At 42.1% G+C, this 6000-nt stretch overlaps 1 protein-coding gene across 1 annotated transcript in view; it reads right to left on the bottom strand.

The window, feature by feature from the left end:
- Nucleotides 1–3645: 3645 nt before the first annotated feature.
- MTHFD1L (methylenetetrahydrofolate dehydrogenase (NADP+ dependent) 1 like) overlaps nucleotides 3646–6000 on the bottom strand; it is a gene marked incomplete at its 5' end in the record, with an annotated part of 171294 nt that continues 168939 nt past the window's right edge. The window contains one exon of the mRNA XM_082480716.1: nucleotides 3646–4959. The remainder of the gene's footprint in view (nucleotides 4960–6000) is intronic.

Genomic DNA, 6000 nt, shown 5'->3' with positions numbered 1-6000 from the left:
ACTCTGGCTCTCCCAAAGCTGTGCAGGAGCTGGTCTGCTTACCACAGGTCAGACATGAGGCTTTCTTCTCCCGTCTCAGATTTCCCCTTGAGCCTTTTGGCAAAAATGGAACTGAAAGGAAAACATCCTAGAATTCATACAGCGGCATAGCTACATGTCATGTATATAATGCATGTTTGGTACAAATGCAGCTGTAATTAAACTTTTCTGGAGAATAAATATAAACTGTGCATGTGATGGGAAGATGCAGGTGCTGTGTTATATGGGCAATGAACAGGCTGTGTCCTAAAAAGCTGAAAGTCTTCTCTGGCATTAGGAATCTAACTTTGACCAGATGTTGATGGTAATTGAGTTGCAATATCACGATGGGAATTGCCCAGTGGGAAACAACTTAGCTTTTAAAATGTCATAGCTTAAACCTTGATTTAGTGTATTGCATAAAAGTGAGCACGAGTTGTATCTGGTACATTCTCTTTTTATTTGGACCCTGCAAAGAAAAGTTCTTACGGTCCCTGTAACGTGTGTGTATTTCAGCTCTGTGTGCTTCCCCAGCACTAATTCTGTCCACTAGTGTCGCGGTTCATAGGTGGGCAGAACAGTTTACCTTGGAAGGGACCTGGAGATCACCTAACAGAGGGTTGACTTAAAAAGGTTCTCCAGGGTCTGGTCCAGCTGGGCTTATGCTGGCATGTAGCAGTCTAGCTCTTCCCAGTCATTACTCAAAGGTTTAAATTAAAGTTTACTTGGGAAGCAAATATTGAAGACTTTACATAAAAACTGCATGCACAAATACATACTCTTTTGTGCTTGTGTATATGTAATATATTACACTCAAGTGCATGGAGCAAGGAGCTCTTATTATGACCACGCTTGTGGAAATATTTGAATTCGGCTTACTTTACGTAAACACCCTGGCCTTAAAACCCCAGTGCCGGGTGATGTGTAGAGTGCAGCAGTCCTGTTCTCAGGCCAAACACTTGAAGGGCTTTTCAGTGTTTCCATTTCAACCCTCTCAAGCAGGGGGGTCCTAGCTTGGCCTTAATTTTTTTTTTTTTTTCTTCTGAAATAGGTTCTCAAAAAACAATTTTCCATGCAAAAAATTCATGTTAAAAAGGGGTGAAACTGGTTACCCACCCCAATAACGCAGGGGAGGAGAGTGAGCCTCCCCTGCCGCCAGTGCGCCCCGTGGCTGGTTGGGTGGCCGTCAGCAGGACAGACACAGGTACTGCTGCAGCGCAAACCTAGTACTTGAGATGTGTTACACGTGGGTGAGTTCCCTGCTGAAACGCTGTAGAGAGGCTGAAAAGCTGTTCGGAAATCTAGCCACGAGAAGCATGTTAAAACCCCAGTGCTAATCCAAATTGCATGGTTAAGACTTCGCTTAGTTATTCAGAAAATAGGAGTAATGTCCAGCATGTGCCTGAAATGCTCCATTTCTCCCTCCCTCCTGCTTCCACATTTTATTCATTCCTGCTCCTGGGATGCTGTCTACTGTGTCATGGTCCAGTTAGTGTAACACCCATAGTTCCTGAAGCTTTTGCGTTGCTTGTATTTAAAGCCCACCCCGAGAGGCTCACAGGTTCTTGTACCTGACACTGCTTCACACAAATCCAGCTGCCGACTGAGACGTGGAAAGTGTCCAGCTGACCCCTGTGTCTGATCCAGCCTTTCACGCCAAAGGCACTCGCAAGATATTTTGGGACAAGGACAGGATGTTAGTCTGGTGTGTCCTTCCCTCCACAGACCGACTTCAAAAGGACTGTACTGGTGGAGAAGGTCCTGTGCACGGCCCCTTATGGCAACAGGTAGGGACCAAATGCATCAAGTGGCTCAAGGGAAAAGAATGACCACTAAACAGACAAGATAGTAGAGAAAGAGAGAACAATATTAAATAATGGATGTACTTTATTAATGAAGTCAAACTTGAGACAGGCACTGCTTTTGCAAACTGAACATCAGTACACACGTACACTTTAATGTTCATGGCAACTGAAATTGTGGGATTTTGCATTTAAAAATACAAATGAAGAAACCTGTTGTACGTAGTCTGATGTTTTTCAATGTTACTAGTTTTCTGTAGTTCAGCAGTAGCAATAACAAAGCATTCAGTCACTACAAAACGCGGATCTTCTGATAATAAACAATAGTGTGGTTCTTCACACGCTTTAGCAAAGGCAGGGATGAGCGCTGCAAGCTGCCTTAGACAGCCTCTGCTCTGCCATATGACAAACCTGCTCAGAGCAGAGGCAAAGGCAGGAGTCCCTCACCTGCAGCCGCATCTGTGTAGCAACAAGCAACACACCGAGCAATAACACGTAACTTACAAAGATTTCATTTTAAACCCTTCTTGATGAAGGCGTTTGGCTTCGGAAGTAGGGGCAGCCCAAAGGAATGTACTGTGGCAGTCTCAGCAGCTCAGCTGATGACCAGTAACTCAGTCCATTCGGACCATGAGACAGAATCTGCATGCTAAGGTGAATTATTTTTAACAAGTCTTCTACTAAAAACGAACTGAAAGAACCAAAAATGCAAAATCCCTTGAACTATTGCAGATAGCTAACCAGATGGGAGGCGGGGAAGCTATGACAAAACAAGAGAGGGTCATTCCAGCTTTCCTTGAATTACTGAAGCTATCAAAACAATGTAACAGACCCTGTGCATGTGACGGTAGAAAAAAATTACAGGATGTTTGTCAACTCTCAACTAACTGAGCTGGAATGGTGTTTTGGGGAAAGACTGACGGGTCAGACAAACAGTCCCGGCACGTGTGGCTTGAAGTGACAATACAGAGACTACACCGTAGAAAGCGTGTGGGTATTGTGCAGTAGTTTGAAGTTACTTATAAAACCTGTTGCTCAGACATCCATATCCCATATGGAAGCTTCACCGGCAGACAGCAAGTGCCACATTTGTTATCCCACACTGCATGGAGATAGGTCCAATGCAACTGCATTGACCAAAAATAAGGCACGGTTATGGTATTCCAAATTTCTCCAGGTAAGATGGAGGGAAAACCCCATTTATTTTTCTTGAAAGAATGCTACTAGGAAAACTATGTCTGGAAACCGCACTTACTTCCTTCTGTAGGTCTTTGGGTTTTTCTAGGCTAGATAGCTTAGCGTGTGCTGGACTAAATTACAACACAGTTATGTATATGAATAAGATGGTTGAATTTTGGGGCACAGTTTAATAGAAAATATCAGAACCCTCTCTCCCCAGCAGCTGTGGAAGCCGCACTTGAATCTTGCTTTCTACTGATCATGTTTGTCCCGCCCAGTGTAATTAAAGCGTCCCCAGTCTAGGCCTTTATGAGCTCTATCGTCTAATCAGGCTAAAATATCAACTAGCTCTATTTTTTACGTTTATCTTTGCAGCAATCCTCGCAGTGCTGGAGGACCACACTATGAATAGAACAGTTCTGAAATGCAGTCAACAGACATTTCCGTGCTACTCCAGGGAAGGCACAGATAATTATTTTAATTGCCCCCAGTTTGCTCTTCTGTCCATAATTATAGTTTTGAGTTTATAAATAACAAAGCATGATTTTACAAACCAAAACAAACCCCTCAATTACAACACAGTTCCTGAGATAATTAAGTCTCCAAATGTGGCTGTGTAGAAGGGAACCAAAACTACATCGCAGAAGCCCATAACGTGCAGATGTGCGTAAGCGGAGCAAAGCGACAGGATGGAAAACGTCACCAGGAAAATAAACTCTCTCATCATTATTTCACTGCTTTTTACCTAAAAAAAACAATGGCCTATTGTTTCGATTCAACCTATTGTTCTGTTGCATTTTTTGCTATTGAAGGAACCAACAGTCAGTCAGTGAGAGCTTCCTGAGGAGCAGCAGCTTGAAAAGCTAAATGCAGTACCCTGTACCTAAGGCTTGTTTTGCTGCAGATTTAGGAAAAAATGGACAAGGTAAGTCACTGAGGTAAATTAAAGCACAAGTTTAGGATTCAACTGGTTTGAGTACCCTCTTCAAATAGAAAACACACTCCAGTTTTACCAGTATGGTGGTTAAAACCTGCAAAACGATGCAGAACAAAGCCCTGCCCTGTCACATCCTTGCTTGGTGGACATTCCTCTGTTGTTACCGGGCGTTGCGTATTGCCAGGGACAGGACAAGAAAAGCTCTGTGTCGGGAGCCAGCACAGCAGGAGGCTTCATTAGCCACGAACGGGAGCAAAACAGGGCTTCAGAAGGAACAGTGCCCTTGCCGAACAACCCGCTTCACCACAACAAGCACAAAATCAGCCGGACAGCCTGTAACATACGCTTTGGATAAACAGAGACCTATGGATGTGAGACAGCTATGGCTTAAGTATTTCAAAAGATCTTTGCTCAACAAGGAAACAAATTATATATTAAAAACCTTTTACAAAATACATGCTCTGTTCTTTCTCTGCTTAATATCTTCCTTGCTTGAAGCTTGGCTGTTGCCCAAACGCATCCAGAGCAACGCTTGATGATAACTCAAAAATGTGCAGTTAATCTGTGTGTAGTTTCAGCTCCTGAATGCCAGGAGCGAAAGCGTATTTTTCAGAGAGAAACAGGCTTGATCACACAGTATAATCATGTTAATGCAGGTTTTTAGATGGCCAAGATAAGGGAATTACTTCTGTAAACTCCTTTAAGAAAAGACGAAAACTCCAAGGTGAAAAATTTCTTTTTCAATGCTGTTTTATCCACAAACCAGTATAAGCCCCAGTAGAGAGCTTCCTGCACTACAGCAAGAAAAAACGTAGCTTGCTTCCCCCCCCCTTTTTTTTTTTTTTAAAAAAAAAACCTTACAGCTATATTTCATCATAAAAACTAGTTTGAAGAAAGAGTAAACTTTTGCTCTTTGGTCTGTCTTGACATTCCTCCAGAGACACATAACAGGAATATTTCAGATTCGTTTTTGTCTCCTCCTCGCAGGAAACAGGAAAGTTGCAGTTCTTAACTTCCAGGCTTCTGAAATGAGAAAGATAAAGAATTTATATGTTGAAATGAACCATATTTGCTTTATTCAAAGAAACTAAAAATAAAAATTGAAGTATCACAACCTAAAAGCAGTGTTTTACTGAAATTGGATATTTTTGCCTTAACCACAATAAACAAAAATGTTTAGTTATGCCACATGCACCTCCTATTTATTATCTGTGTAACCCTACTAGGTGAGAAACAAAAATCTGTACTCCTATTCCAGTATGATATGGGCTTTAGACTGCACATTATTGTAGTAACTGCTGCTGAGTGAAACCCACTACTGTGGAATGAGATTAAAAGAAGTCAGGCTTTTTTTTTCCTAAGGACCATTTTTGTGGATTCAAAGGAAAGGTCTTCAAACACCTTCTACCCATATCTGAATGAATTAAGATGAAAACATCTAACAAATAATTTGCAATTTTAGGACATCAGTTTTGGTGTCCTCTCCTCATGGGCTTCGTTACAGCTGTGAAGATGCTCAGTCAGAGCTCTGGGACTCCTCTCACATTCAGAAAAGCTCTGAGGGTGGCAAAATACCCATGCTGTGTATTACAATCATTCTGATGCTCAGCCAGTTTTGAAGAGGAGACGAGTGCAAGGATACATCTGCAACTGTGGACAGCCATGGCTTTACTAAGTCACAACCAACTGAGGAAAACAACCGCCAACCTGATACCCAAAGCCAAACTGGCACAGTAAGAGCAGGCACCTGCACCTGCTGCCGCTGATTAAATTAGAGGGATCCTTAGAGCTCACAAAGGTCCTTAACAGACTTTACTTTTGCAGTGTGGGTCAGGCTCATAAATTTCCCTCATCATGCAACTAATACTTTTTTTTTAATTTTTATTTCTTCCTACTGGCAGACTTGTCTTCATGTAAGTAATTTTTATTCTGACTGGTGCTATCTACAGACTGCTCCTAAGGAAACAATTTCAACTTTCTTAGTGCACAAGTTGCGCAGTATAATTTAAATAAGGTAGGGGCCAGTGATGAAGAACTAGCCAGATTCCTTCAGATTCATTTCCA

This window comes from Vanellus vanellus, assembly GCF_965231255.1.
Source record: "Vanellus vanellus genome assembly, chromosome: 3".
Taxonomy (NCBI): Eukaryota; Metazoa; Chordata; class Aves; order Charadriiformes; family Charadriidae; genus Vanellus; species Vanellus vanellus.
Note: the sequence above shows the minus strand (reverse complement) of the source record. Positions and strands in the feature narration are given on the sequence as shown.